The following is a 14,842-nucleotide window of genomic DNA, read 5'->3' on the forward strand; positions in this document are numbered from 1 at the left end:
CTTTACTGGGGGCCCCAGGCCAGGATGCAGTACTCCAGATAGGGCCTCAGAAGAGCCAAGTAGAGGGGAAGTAGAGGGGGACAATCATCCCCTCTCCCTACTAGCTAAAGCAGCCCAGAACACAGTTGGCCTTCCAGGCTGCAAGCGCACACTGCTGGCTCACATGTCCAGCTTCTCATCCACCAGGACCCCCAAGTCCTTTTCCACAGGGCTGCTCTCAAAATCTTCCCCCAGTTTGTATAAATATCTGGATTGCTCCAACCCAAGTGCAGCACCTTGAACTTGCCCTTATTGAACCTCATTAAGTTTTCATGGTCCCACTCCTCCTGCTTGCCCCTCTCGATGGCTTCCCTTCCCTCTAATGTATCAATTCTTGGTGTCATCTGCAAGCTTTCTGAGGGTGCACTCTATGCCATTGTCTGTGTCACTGATAAAGACGTGGAAGAGCACCGGTCCCAAGATCGACCCCTGAAGAACACAGCTTGTGGCCAGCCTCCACCCTAACACAGAACCATTAATGCCACCAAAGGCATCTCCTGAGCAATACCCCCTGCCACTTCCTGGAGACACTAAAGACAACACAGAAGAAAAAACACAATCTCCAAGGAGGTTAAATCAGCATCCATTACTACAAAAAGATAAAGGGAGACAACTTTTCTCAGGAAGCAGCAAGAGCGAGGCTCTCAGAAAGGCTTTCTTGCCTTTGGTTCTTCAAATCAGGAATGAACCAGATGTATATGAAATATTAAAAAAAAAACCTTGCATTACTTAACATGCTGCGTTATTGAATGATGAAAAATAAGCATTGTACCAATACCAATTACACAGTTTCATGAGAAGGGAGGCTGTCTCTCCTCACACCATTCCCTGCAGAAGAGATCACTGCTCAGTTCTGTTCACTCCCTGAACTGGCACTTGCTCCCCACACAGCAGCGTTGGCAGCTTCTCTGCCTTTACTCCCTCTGAATCAAACTCCTGGAAGCTAAAGACAGGGCCTTGCTTGCTGCCACATCTCACAGTGCGTGGCTGGAGCCACTTGAGATGTCACACAAAGATGCAGCTGCATTGCTTCAAAATGAAATCATAACAAAAATTAACGTATTACTTCTCTGAAGAACCTTAAAATGATACATTGTGTAAACAGTGAATCTGGTCTTGCTTCTGCCCATATTTTGACCTGAGAGACTTTAAAAAAAAAAAAAAAAAAAAAAAAAAAAGTGGTTTGGAAGTAGTCAGGCTGGTTCCACCCTCCCCCCTCCCTCCCAAAACTGCATGCTAGTGCTGTTTGCTTCAGCAGCAAGGCAAGGCCACTCTTCTCCAGCCATGCTGAGCACAGAGCACTCCCCACGCGCTGCCTTCCTCACAGGGAATGGGGCCAAAGCCAGGTGGGATCCATGCATGCTGCAGATATGCAGATATTTAAGAAGCAGCAACCTTGAACTTCACAACTTCCAACCAGAGACTGAATACTTTTGAAGCAAAATAAAATACTTGGAATTTCCAGTACTGCCCACTCCAATAACACCCTGTATCTAAGCATTTCTGGAGTACAAGGTGGCGACATATTTGCAAATGAATGGGTGAGAAACTCTACATTCATGAAGATATGAGTGATCACAGGACTGTGATGGCATCGCTGAGACCAGTATCTGCTGTCAATCATCTGCCAGCAATAATAAATGATGGGTCTAATTCAACAACATTCACATCTAGCTTTTATCTATATAAGAGACTCAAAGTAATCTTCCATTGCTCTGCAATGAAACCGGCTATATTTTTTGATGAACTGTGCTTTAAAAATGTGTCTGTACTTGTTATCACCATGCCTCGGTTATGAAAGCCTAATGCCAAAAAAATGAACTTGCTTACTACATTATCAGGACATGGTTGGGTTTTTTCTGCTCTCGCCATCTGCTTGCTTTCATATGCTTTCCATTACTGAGACAGCATATTACACTGCTAGCAGAATTAGTAAGAATAATTTAGCTCCCAAAACAAACATGATAGTAAATACAGTGGGCAACACTCTGCTCTCTCCTTAGGCTGTGCAATGCACTGAAGGCTGTTCTGCCACTTGAATGGATTGAATCTCCTTCACCTTAAAGGTCCAGCTGTAATTCCTAACATCTAATTTAAAGGAATAAGGTTTTTTTTCTCCATTACAATGATATGCTACACTGTCGAGCTACTTACTGAAGTAGGCACAAACTATGGCTTATCTGTTGTACCATGCATGGAATGGTCTCCTTAGGCTGGTGTGCCCACTGGGCAAGGACAGGCATCAGCAGCAGCCTTCTGAGGGGCCATGGCTGCGCTCTGCAGGCAGAGGGAGAGAGGCAGCCCAGAGACTGGAGCCACAGCCACCTCTCCCTCTTACAAAAAGGGCTTGGACCCAACAGGCTCTGCTGCGTGGCTTCCACATCCAGCCTCCTTAGTGGTGAGCTCGGGGCTTTGGGGTCATACTTTAAGGCAGGGAAGAGCTGACAACAGGAAAAAAAATGCTGAGGCTAATAGTCTCCATTGGGGTTTTATTCTTATGACAGATTTTTATATGAGAGTATTTTGAGATGAGACCTTTTGAGAGTATAGCCCAATAAAATACTGGCTTTTGATTACAAAATATAAAACAGTGCTACACAAAAAATACAAGCATGTTCATAACCAGCAGTGACCTGGCCATTCCTGTTTTTCTTAGAAATGAAGAAAGATTTTTCAGCTGTGTATTCTTCTCTCGTTCTGCTGGGAAGTCACGCACTTACCTCCTCTGAAAGCTCTTCAGCATCAAGATGATGCTACACCCCTTTGTCTCAATCATTTCCACTAGCATCTCTACAAGGAGATGATTAGTTTGAATAAGAAGAAAGCAGCAAAGTGAAGAGGTTAACTCTCACATGGGAAGAGCAACACTGGGAAAGGGCTTGGAGGTAAATCTGAACATCTCCTCTTTATTGCATAATTACAGAGAATACAGAAGCACCACTTGTCACCACCTTACACACACTCCTTTCTGCCACATTGACTAAAGCTTGTTTTCAGGTTATGCCATAAAAGAAAATGAATGGAAGCAGGTTTATCTCTGAAATGAATTGAGCACATGGCTACTGATTCTCTTCTACCATACAGCACTATTATGGATTGTCTGAATTAAATCACTGCATAACAAAATAAACTGTAGTATATAAACATTAATTAATATTCATAGTAAGTGAACTTCCTCCCAGATTTACTTCTGTTGAATAGCTCTTGGCTCCAGTCCTTGAAAGCCAGCACTGAAAGAGCAGAGCTAAAGCTGTTATAAATTATCATTTGCAATGGCAGTGTCATAGACTAGAAGTCTATCAATGTGAATCATCATAAATCAGGAAGGAACTTGCACAAAACGTGCTGCTGCAATAAACAACAGGCTTCTACAACTGAAAAGCATGACTGACATCAAGTTCTTGATTCAAGAAAACATTATAATATACAAGCTTCTTTTCCACAATATGGCCCTGTACCCTTTTGAATTGGGATGTTAGAAATGTTACTTCCTTGAGCTGGTCAACCTACTCTGCCCTCAGCTGGCAGAGCTGCAGGCAAATGGAGCTTAATAGAAAACTAAAGACATTGATATATTGTTATTGTTTGTAGCAGTCTCACCTTGATTTCCTAATGCAAGGAAAACAATTCATCTTGTATTTATATGGCTAATAGCTCTAGGAAACTTGGCTATCTAATGTAGCATCTACTTTACTTGCAGAAGCTGTAATAGACTCTTCTCTGTGGCATGGTAAATCATACAGATTGCATAAATAGGTAGACCTGAAAATGAGCACTGCTGAGGATCTACCCGTCAAGAGACTCCCATTGGAAATCAAATGACCATTTCAACTGCCAACACAATATAAATCTTTTGTTATTGGGCTGCTTTGTTGTGGTTAGTTGCAAATGAATTTGATTATTACAAAAGGGAAGATAATAACCAGGAAACATTTGGGCTTTGCAAGTTGCAAATACTTCTCCATTGACTTTAAATGTGTCTAAACGTATACAAATCAAACCAAGTTAGTGGCATCAGTGCCTTCATTATTCAACATAATTCATCTCATCCTATGAACAACAAATTAGTTCTTCACATATTTGTCATGATTAGGCTAGGTTTATGAGTGATTCATAGCAGATAGATAGTGGAATACACAATAAAGGATGGGGAAAACCCAAGGAGGTTGCTGTCTCTGCCACATCTCAGACAGGGAAGGTGGTGAACATGTGGTGAACATGCTAAGAGCACTGGCTTCAACCAGAGCAGAGGCAAACACTAGCATGGCATTTGTAGAGCTCAGATATTCCTAATGAAGACCCTGAAATACCTGCTCCTCAGACAAGACAAACAGGTTTAGAGGGGAAGATTTTATGCTTTTTTTTTTTTTTGGCACATTTGGAAAGCAATCCTTTAAAAATTTTTTAAAAAGAATTATTATGGTTGGAATCCCACAGTAAAATTCAGCATGAGAAACCCCGCATAATTATTGTGAAAGTACACACCTCTATTCCCTGCCAGCCTAAAGCAGGAAATAAGGTTAAGAAAAGCTGGAGAAATGGCTACTCAGCCTCCACTAGGGCAGAATTAAAAAAAACTTGAAAGGCGTAACAAAAACACTGTCCTAAAAGCTACTCTATTTACCTGTGCTCTGCAAATCCTTGAAAGGTACGTGCTGTTCAGGAAAGATGGAAATAAAGATTATCTCTGCAGATGGATGTTGTAACACCACAGTGTGATAGGTTATAAAGCAAAGACAAGGCAGCACAGGCCGAAGGTGAATCTCTTCAAGCCAGAATAATTCCAAGGAATGACAGTAAAAGTTGGTTCTATTGAACCTTTGAGCAACTGGAGAACAGCATCAGGAAGGGCGTCAGTTCCATGATGCATTTACAGCAGTACCATATCCAATGCCTACACTGCAGAGTAAGTGCAGCCAGCAGTACTGTGGTCCAGGTGCTCAGTGAGAGCGTCAGATCTCTTCACCAAGGAGTCAATTCGATGGTTGGACTAAATGATCTTGAAGGTAATTTCCAACCTTGAGATTCTATGATTACAGAGAGCTGCATTTAAGACCTGGTTTCGGCGAGCAGAGAATACATCATGCAAGAGCTAATCATAGACAAGAATTCTGCAGCAAACAAGCATGGGCTGGCTCACTTAAAATTAAATCAAAGAATCAACAAAAATAGATCTGCTACTATTTATTGAACTACCAGGAAACAACTAGTGAAAATAAGTTGACCAAATAACTCAAGGACTTCAATTTAAAAAGGACTTGACATTCAGATCAAAGAAACCTTCTCTTAAGTTAGAAGGGCAAAAAAACAACACTTCTAGAGAAATACTTCAGATCTAACAGGATGAATAATCACTTCAAAATGGCTATTACTCACAGAGAGATCAGACATAGCAGGTTGCCAGTGCAGTCCTGAAATATGTTGACCTATTTATCTCCTAGCAAAAATCTAAGGCACTGCCAAGCTCTGGTTTCCTCTGTCACACTCCAAGTAGTGGAAATGACCCCACTCACACTGCCACAACCACCAAAGGATAGGGCCAATGCATTTGGGACATGTTTCTTGCCACAAACCTCATACCTCAAAACAAAGCCAAACTGGTCACTAAGACCAAGCAATCTGAGCACATACATACCATGGAAAGGGAGAAGCATAAGATAGGAAAATTTACTTGGAGTTCAGAGAGCACAGAAACACAGTGGAAAATGCTGAAAGTGAAGCATTGCAAAGGAAATTAAAGTAACAAATGGCTCCTAATTTATATAAATAAAAGTAGACTGAGGCACAAACACGGAACTGATGGGAATGATGTAAAGATCAGAGAGAATCAAACATAAATGGATACTTCTGTTTTCTGTAATAAGATGATACCGAATTTAATGGAGGATAGACTATATTTAAAGGATGGATAATGGAAGAGAAATTGGAAGTGCTAGCTGTTTAGATGGGGATGAATGGACCAGCAGGGGATGAATGCCCTCTCAGTTCTGAGCAACTAGGACACTGAATACCACCATAAAGGGGTACAGGCTTCCTGGAAAACAACACAGGTAACAACTACGCTGGGAAAATGAAAAGTTATCCAGGCAGCTGTACATCCTTTTGCCAGGATAATTTTAAAATATATGTGGGGGAAAAAAAATGTCTGAGCTTACCAGAAGTTATCTGCTATTTATCCCCAAAGGGAAAACAACAACAAAAAAATTACAGTTATTTGGACTTTAGCACAGTGTTCACAATAGCATCATGTCGTAATTCACTATTTAAATCGGCCTGTGCAATTCACAGCACAACTATGCAGTAGGCAGTGATCAGGCCAGAGCAACAGGACAGCAGGCTTTGATGGAAAAGAAAGGATCACACCAACAGAGCTTTCCACACAAGGAGGGACAAAAAGTACCGTTCAAGGACTGCTCTTGTACAACATTTTCATTAGAAGTATATGCAAAACAAAAGTTAAATTTAAAATATAAATTGATATTAAGAAAGTTTTTTGATGTCACAAATTTAGGAAGTATCACCAGGCAGCAAAGAGTAGGAATATCAGGCAGGATGACTTCAAAAAACTGAAATAAGCTGTATTTATATGAAAAAGCAAAGGCTGGTAACAGAATAGTTGTAGTAAGAAGTTGAAAACTAAAGGAAATTAAATCACAGGGTACCCAAAGGCAGGGTGATTCCTTCCAGAATACCAAGATATGTACTCAGTGAGCTCAGAAATGTTATTTCTCATCACTGAAAAAGCAGTTGTACCATTGCAGCTACTGAAGGGCACCTCCTGCAGATCTCCAGACTGTTCTGGTAGCAAGTAGCACATGAAGATAAGCTCTTACTGTGAACGTTTCACGTGTGTGCTGTTCCCAGCTCCAACCAGGTACTGGTATCTGAACAAAGCATTTCATCTCTCTGGACTAAGTGTTACGCCCTCAGCTACTCCAAATTGACAAAGCTCTGCTGAAGCAAGCAGAGCAAAGCTGTAGCAAAGCTACAGTAGGTTGCTAGAGATCTAGCCATATCTAAAGGAGAGAAAAATACACAAAAAAAAAATTGCAGCTACTAAGCATGGCTTTGTGCTGCAGCCAGTACTGCTGCCCTGAAGGCTCTGGTTCACAGAGGGGTCCTGGCACAGGGAAGGGAGTTGCACTTGCCAAAGGAAATACTCTTTGCAGTATTAGCTTCCTTCCTGCTTTGCAGTGCTCCAAAGATCAACCCTCTGAATTCCCACACCTGCCCCAAGAAACAGGTGAGCTCGAGGCATAGGTGAGTCCCTCTGGCATTGCAAAGCATATCTGAACACGGGGAAGCTGAAGGCCAGTTATGCAGGTGGAACAATCCCCACTTGTTTTCTGCTACTTCAGCAGGACCTGAAGTGGTTACATTTTAAAGAGAGTCTATAAATCTAGCTGTACACACATACACATGTATTCATTTAATTTCACTCTTATGAGCAGCTATATAAAAACCCACAAGAACTATTTGCCAGACTTCCCCCTCCTTTGCTAGATTATAACAGCTGGTATACGGATTTACATTTTGAGCCTAATGCAGTAATTGCAACTCTAATAGTGTATTATCCTTTTCCTCCTGAAGGGACCTGGCTAAGAGTGTCACCCTTAAATTAACTGTAGAGATACACAGAGATGGATGCTTTATCTAACGGTCACATCATTTCTGGTCTTTAAAAAAAAGTTCAGCATAAAAAGGATAGTGCAACTCCAATGAAGTGATAGTAAAGTGCCTTTGTTCACCACAATGACTGCAATTTATGACATCTTACCACCACACCCTTAACATAAAATTCCTGGCTATCAGGAAAAGGGGCTCACCTGCTTGCCTAGGGGAGCAGCTCTAGGCAATCCCAGAGCACACCTGGGGGGAAAGGAGCTTTGAGGAGGAAGTCAGTTTCTAGGGCTAGGAAGTGCTGAAACAGCTTGAGATCTGAACTGATAAATCAGACCAGCATTTTTCTCTCTACAGCTTTTTTTTTTTTTTAGTAAGAACTTTTACTGTTACCTACCAACATTTTTTGTCCCTTGTCTTGCCTGTATAAACCATCCATACACCTTTCTTATCCAGTCTTGTCTGGTTAAAGAATGGACAGTGTGCACTCTGGCAGCAATAATGTCTTCCTAAGTGGGAAGAGAGGTGTATTTGGGGTGTACCAGGCTCCTCCCTCCATCCTCAGCTGGATTAGTGGGGGCTGGGGACGCATCTCTCAAGCTGCAAGGTTCTGGCTGAGGACATCAACTATGCAGGCATTTGTGACATTAAGATTAATCTGTCTGACATAAATAGAAACACCTGTGCCACAGCACCAAAAGAAACGAGAGCAAGGATTAAAAGAATATCCCCTGTTGACTACCAAGGATGCAGATCACAGGTAAGTGCTGAGGAGTGCAGAGTGTTTTCACACAAAGACTGGTTGGTACTCTCCATCAAGTCCCCCACCAGGGATAACTCTCCCACAGATGTCCTGTTCTTTCATAAGAGGAAGGTGGGAGCAAAAATATACCAAACTCTTTTGCCATCATTCTCCTCTTGTCCTACAGAAGGAAAGTGGATAACCATTTCAAAATGGGAAAACAAAGACAAAGGGGAGCAATCTTGCTTTACATCTCTGTAGCAAGGACTGAGCAAGGTTTGAGGCCGGAGCATTACGCCATGGCAATATCCCTAGAGAGTATACAAGGACTTACCAAAGGCAGCTTGTCACTGCCTAACAAGAGACATATTAAGGGCTCCATAGGTCAGTGTCTTCTGTCCCTAGCGGGTATGGCACACACAGGAAATCTTTGTGCACACATACATTAACTTAAGACCTTGAGCAGCTGGGACTGGCCAAACGTTTAAAACAAAATCACCTTCCCTTCCACACTGTTTTACACTACTAAAAATACATTCATTTCATAACATAGAGCAACAGGTGTAAAAAGAGGTGTTTATCAGAGTCTCTTTGGACAGCACTGGGAAAATGGAATAAAAACTTCACACTTTGAGATTACTCCCTCATCAAGATCCCCTCTATTTTTCCCAGAATGCTAAGTTTCCTGGACATCACTCATCACTTAGGTTTTAATTAAGCAGTCTGTGTGCCCTGGTTTCAGCAAGGACAGAGTTAATTAGCTACTGGGAAGAAAATTAACTCTACTGCAGCCCAAGCCAGGACACTTCACTCTCTCTTTCTGCAATTTCCCCTTCCTTTTTCTTTGGTTCCCCTCCACACACACACACTTTCTCTGTCAAAACATACCTTTGCTTTCATTTGGAAATAAAGATTGGCCAGATTCAAGCCACTTACCAACCCTTTGGCAAGGTTCAGGATATTGGTTACAACTTCTGCATACCTGAATATCACTGTTCAGTTCATTTTGTCTTTCTGCAAAAGGCTACTGTCTTGTCTTTCAACTGGACTAACATTATTTGCTTTCTGAAGGAACAAAAGTTAACATCTTACAATTCAGTCTCCTACTGACCTGTATGTGACCTTCAGTCTTTCAGCCAAATATCCTGAACTCCCCTTTTTCTACAGTTCATCATGATTCACTCATTACATCTGCTTCACTTGGTGGAGTCCTGAGTTTTGGAATAAGCTTTGTAGTACAGCTATAGTAGCATTAATAACACCACTGCTTTTTGGCATTACTCAATTGAGAAGACAGAAAAGATCTTACTAGAGATCTCCTTTACCACTACACTCAATATAATGAAAGAGGTAAGAACTGAAACTAGGATGAGAAATGTTTTCTAGTCTCTACTGCAGGCTGCGAAGTGCTGTGCCATCCCTCTTCCCCCCTTGACACATGGGTCCATGCCTCTCCCAGGCCCCCAGTAAGCACTGACACACCCAGAAAACAAATCTCTCACGGGGTAACACACATGAGGTAATCCTGCCTGCTTCAACACAGTGAGGCAATATCTCCAGTACATCCAGAGGTGGACACAGAGCAATCAGGGACCCATCAGATGGGAGGAACAAGCAAAATCAGCCAGCCAGAAATTACAGCTGAATGAGTTGGGGCTGCTTAAACTTAAAGGAAATCTGAGTGGGGACTCAACAGCATCCTTTCAGTGAATCCAGATTGTTGCGAAGAGAAAGGAAATAAAGTAATTTCAATGTCTGTGACAGATTGGACAGGAAGTAATTGCAGAGAAGTAATGGACAAGCATATAATTGCAACAGTGACAATTTAAGAGATTTAGGTAAGATATTAGGGAAACCATAAATAGGGTAAAGATGCATTAGGTAAAACAAATAGTCCTTAGGATACAGCCTGGCTTTCAATGGTGCAGAAAAATGATGCCTCGCAGTCAGTTCAAGCTGTGTTTCAAAAACCGTATCTGCTACAGCAGCTTCCATGCAGATCCCCAAGCTCCCAGTGCTTTGTCTCAGCCCTGATAACAAGACCAGAAAGTACTGTGCCCTGTCCACAGATAAAACAGTTCTCCATGTAACTTACCATCTAGAAGCAGGCAGCATAAGTTTCATTGATGGAAGGACTCAGCAAAATACACGTCAGACCTTTGGGAGCACCATGCAGAGACCACGCAGCAATGTCCAAGCATCAACTGGTTCATATCAGCACAGGTCCTGTTACATACACTGTTCCTGAGCCACAATATAGACAAACCATTGCATTCCACTTCTTTCTGATCAAGTGGTGAGAACTACAAACCACAGAGTTCAAAGGGAGCACTGCCATGAGCCTGAACAGCATGAGACACCAAAGAAAAGTGCAGCCTTACTATCCTGGGAGGTTTCTAAATGTTATCTCATTTCAGCCATGCACAGATGGTCCTTATCTATGCTAAAGAGGAACATATTTCCTTTCTATCAGAGCAGCAAGATGCTCCAAGGCTGCTGCTTGCCCCCTGCTAATAGGGCTCTGGAAGACACAGCAAGAAAGGGCTCCAGTTTCTGTAGTGCAATTGCAGCACGTGCCACTCCTACAGAGCTATTTCTGCCTTCTACTAAGGTGTGCAGGCAAAGGCTCCAGCAGGAGCTGGCACTGGGTTTCTGGGCATTGCATTGCGCAGCCCCACCAGAGGCTCAGCGTTGCCACAGCTCCTCAGGTGCAGCTCCGAAGCCACTGGGTAACAGGCAGTGGCTGCAGCTGGCAGCACTGCTCTACACAGCCCCTTAATTTTGCATCCCAGGTTCTCCTGCTCTGTGGAGAGCCTCACTGAACTGTCAGTCGCTGGGGGACAAAAGGAGAGTGCTTTTTAGTTGTAACATGTTAATCCCTGCCCCAACTGATTGCCAGCGGTAGCCACAGCACGAAGCACAATGACAACTGAAATGCTTCCCTGGCCCCAGCTTATAACAATACCTCTGTAACTCCCTGAGGCTTTGAGAGGATTAATTAGCTAACATTCACAATGCTTAGAAGATAAAAACTACTCTGTGAGTGTTAAAGGACTGTGTCATCAGGATATCAGGAGTTACTCCTGGCTCCATGAGGAGCAGTTGCTCCAGGTGATTTTCGCAGCACACAGCAGGCTAATTTTCCACCGCTTGTGGTGAATTTCAGACCTGATTTGGAATTCTTTCAGTGAAAGATGCAAGGGTCGTCTTCTTTTAACTTCCTCTCATTTACAAGGGCTGAGCCCTGGAAGGTTTAAGATTTCCAGCACTCACCTGCAGAAGTCAAGCTGCAGGGATGGCAAGGAGAACAGGCAGAGCACACATAGCCCTGCTGAACCCTTTCACACAGACAACACGCAGTATGGTCCAAACACACACCTCTGCAGAGCAGCTTCTGGGAAGCAGGTTACAGCTGGAACAGCTTTAAGCTCAGTTTGTGGCTGACTGCTCAGTTTCAGCCACACCAGTAATTTGCTTCCAATTGTCCCCGATGTCTTTTACCCAGCAGCGACAAAAGACAAGAGAGACTGTCATGTTTGGGAACCAATTCAGCTATAAAGACATATATGAATTTCAGAACACGATAAGGGCATAATCACATCAGGTTTGTAGTGCACGCTGTAGCTCAGGCACCAGCAGTCCATCACACCAGGGCTGGACATAGTCCACTGCCTTCTAGAGCCCCTGCCTGGCTCAGTACTCAGCTGGATTCGATCCCTTCCTCTCAGAAAGAAAGCATCCTTATTGAGCCCTGCGTGCTTACAGCTGATTGTAATTCCAAAATTATTGTCACTTTAGGAAAGGAAAAAAATATATATATATATAAAACCACAACCCACTTTTCTAAGCACTCTGCAAGAAGAAAACCAATTCCTCAACTGACAGTGCAACAGAGGGCTTTCAAGTACTCCACGCAGGTCTAACATTTATGGGGCTAGATTTTTAAAAAGTTAAACAGGATCTGAATGCAGACATCAGGTGGTGTATCTGGGAGCCTCTTAGTAGCCAGTTTCTATCACTGTCATCATAAATCAGAAAGCTGTGGTCCAGTGACTTAGGCACTTAAATCCCTTTTGCTTTCCCTGGTTACTCTCAGCAAAAATTGATTATTAGCCTTAAAAGTGGCAGAAAACAAAACATGTGGAATGCGATTTTAAAATACCTTGTGATCTATTTAAGTGAGCCAGCATTTTCTAAGGAAGAAGCTGGCTTGTCAAGGTATTATGACTCTTCTATCTGGGCACAGTTGGAGAAACTTAAGTAAGCTTCACATTTCCCATCCTCTGGAAAGGAGGGGGGACTTAGCAATTAAAAAATAATAATAATAATTTGAAGTGATATAATTTAAATGCATTTTAGCCTTTTGTAGCAATTGGACAGATCAATACAATGGGAAAGGTATTACAACAAAGGTGCAGTAACTGAAGGACTGGCAGAACAGAAAGGTGCTATAATGCAAGGTAAGATGATTGCTCACCCATATCAGAGGATTAGAGGTTCACAGGGGAAAGCCTCACCAAGGATCTCCAAGAAGGGATCCTTTCCCACTGGCTGTCAGCCTTTAAATGAGGTCTAAAAGAGGTGCAGCCAGGCTCTGGTCACACAGCTGAATTGCCTTCACCTGTGGTGCCAGGGCTGACCAGGTCCTTTCCCCAGGTGCTCAATCAGTGGTCCAGGCTCTGACTTAACCGTTCCCACACTCCTTTAAGTAAAGGTCCACAAAAATTAGGCAAGAATTTGAGATTATGATGCAGATCACTAAATTGTGGGTCCTGGACCCAAAACAAATCTGAATTTCTGAAAGTTTCCTGTTTTGCATTGTTGTCATCCAGAATCTGCTGCTCTGAGGAAAACCAAAAGTAACAGTCTCAACATAATGCATGAAGGTCAGAGGAGGCAGCAGAACCTCCAAAGGCTGCTGAAATCAGTACTTCCTGCACCACATGCATACACTCATGCTGGAGGACTTTGGAGACAAATCTGTTCACAGATGATATAAGGTTTTTTCTGCTTTTTCTTTTTCCCCCCTCCAGCTGTTTTTCTTGCTTAGCCTAGAGGAGATTGCTCCGGCTTTTAAGGGGGCCTCTTCAGAACAGATGCTGAATTGGGACTTCAGGCAAGATATTCTACAGTCTTCTCTGGAGAGGAGACTAATGCATAAACAAAGATTTCACAGTCTTATCCAGATAGACATCTCTTGGCTTTCCCATCCTGGACAAACTAGCCATGCTGAAGCAATGCTAACTGAAAACAGGAGACTCCAGCACTTCTGTAAAAACTTCCTGCTATTAATAATTAGCAGTACAAATCTCTTCAGACACATGAAAAGCAAAAAAGGAATGGCAGAAGCTATAGAAACATTACTTAGGTAGGAACAGGACGTGTGAATTCTTGCCCATATTCCATAACTCATTCCAGTTACTGTTGTCCAAATAGGAATGTAACCATCCCTCTCTGTTCACAGGCTATGACTTATCATTTATTTTACAGAGGGACTACCACAGTGCCTCCCAGCCGCAATGGCCCAGATAAGGTAAGTCTTCGTTCTGTAACCACAACCAACTGAGTTGCAGAGCTAGAAATCCCAAAGGGGCTGCTTCAGCTACAGCAGCATTCCTTCTGCACATTCTGCTTTCCCCTCCTTCTGCTACTCCCATCTTTTCAGCTCCGAAATGCTCCCTATTTTTAGTACACAATTTGGATTAAAAATTAAACAAAATGGGAAATAGCAGACTGACAATCACCATCCCAAAGCACTGTATGCTGATTTCAGATACAGCTTGTCTTGGCAGCATTCTCTTTCCACTGAGTGGAATGCAAGTTTAACAAATCTTCCCCTCACACTCTCACACTTGCCTGTTTCCCTGTTTTACCCAGTGTACACTTGATTCCTTCCTCTCTCCTTTTTCTTTTTTTTTTTTTTTTTTTCTGATGCATGCTTCTCTCAGGAAATAATGGAAATTTTCATAGCATACTTGCTCTCAGGTTAATTCCTAACATGCTTGAGCTGATGAAGCTCACGTTGACTGAAGTACAAAGGAGCAGCTAGAGGAGATGGCTGGGAAGAATTGGAGAGGGACAGTGACTTGATGTGGATGAAAAATTTCAGTGGCATAAAGAAAAAACGAATCTGAAGCACAAAGCTTTTACCTATCCAGAACTGCTTTGAACTTAATAGAAAATAAAGTCCTCATAAGAGAGCATGAGGATAAAATCACTGTCTGTTATGCGCTCTTATTTATAAAGCACAGTAGTGTTGCCTGGTGAAGCACCTGTGAATATAAGGGGAATCATTCAAATGATGGAAATGCAGAGTAACTTGCTGGAGCAAACAGTTGTTCCAGCTGTATACATCTTCAAAATTGGGTCCTTATTCTAAGAGATTAGTAGCATTACAGGCTGTTCCAGAGACCTTTCAGTCTGTTTCCCCTGGCTATTGAT

The 14,842-nt window shown here is 42.5% G+C and overlaps 1 protein-coding gene across 1 annotated transcript in view; it reads right to left on the bottom strand.

Annotated features, from left to right (window-relative positions):
• Positions 1 to 9,640, bottom strand: part of FOXN3 (forkhead box N3) — a 199,967-nt gene extending 190,327 nt beyond the window's left edge. Inside the window, exons 1-2 of the mRNA XM_052696164.1 lie at positions 9,513 to 9,640; positions 8,402 to 8,582 (exon numbers count right to left, since the gene is read on the bottom strand). The gene's annotated coding sequence lies outside the window, so the exon portion shown is untranslated. The remainder of the gene's footprint in view (positions 1 to 8,401; positions 8,583 to 9,512) is intronic.
• Positions 9,641 to 14,842: the final 5,202 nt, after the last annotated feature.

This window comes from Tympanuchus pallidicinctus, unplaced genomic scaffold, assembly GCF_026119805.1.
Source record: "Tympanuchus pallidicinctus isolate F22 unplaced genomic scaffold, pur_lepc_1.0 scaffold3, whole genome shotgun sequence".
Classification (NCBI taxonomy): Eukaryota; Metazoa; Chordata; class Aves; order Galliformes; family Phasianidae; genus Tympanuchus; species Tympanuchus pallidicinctus.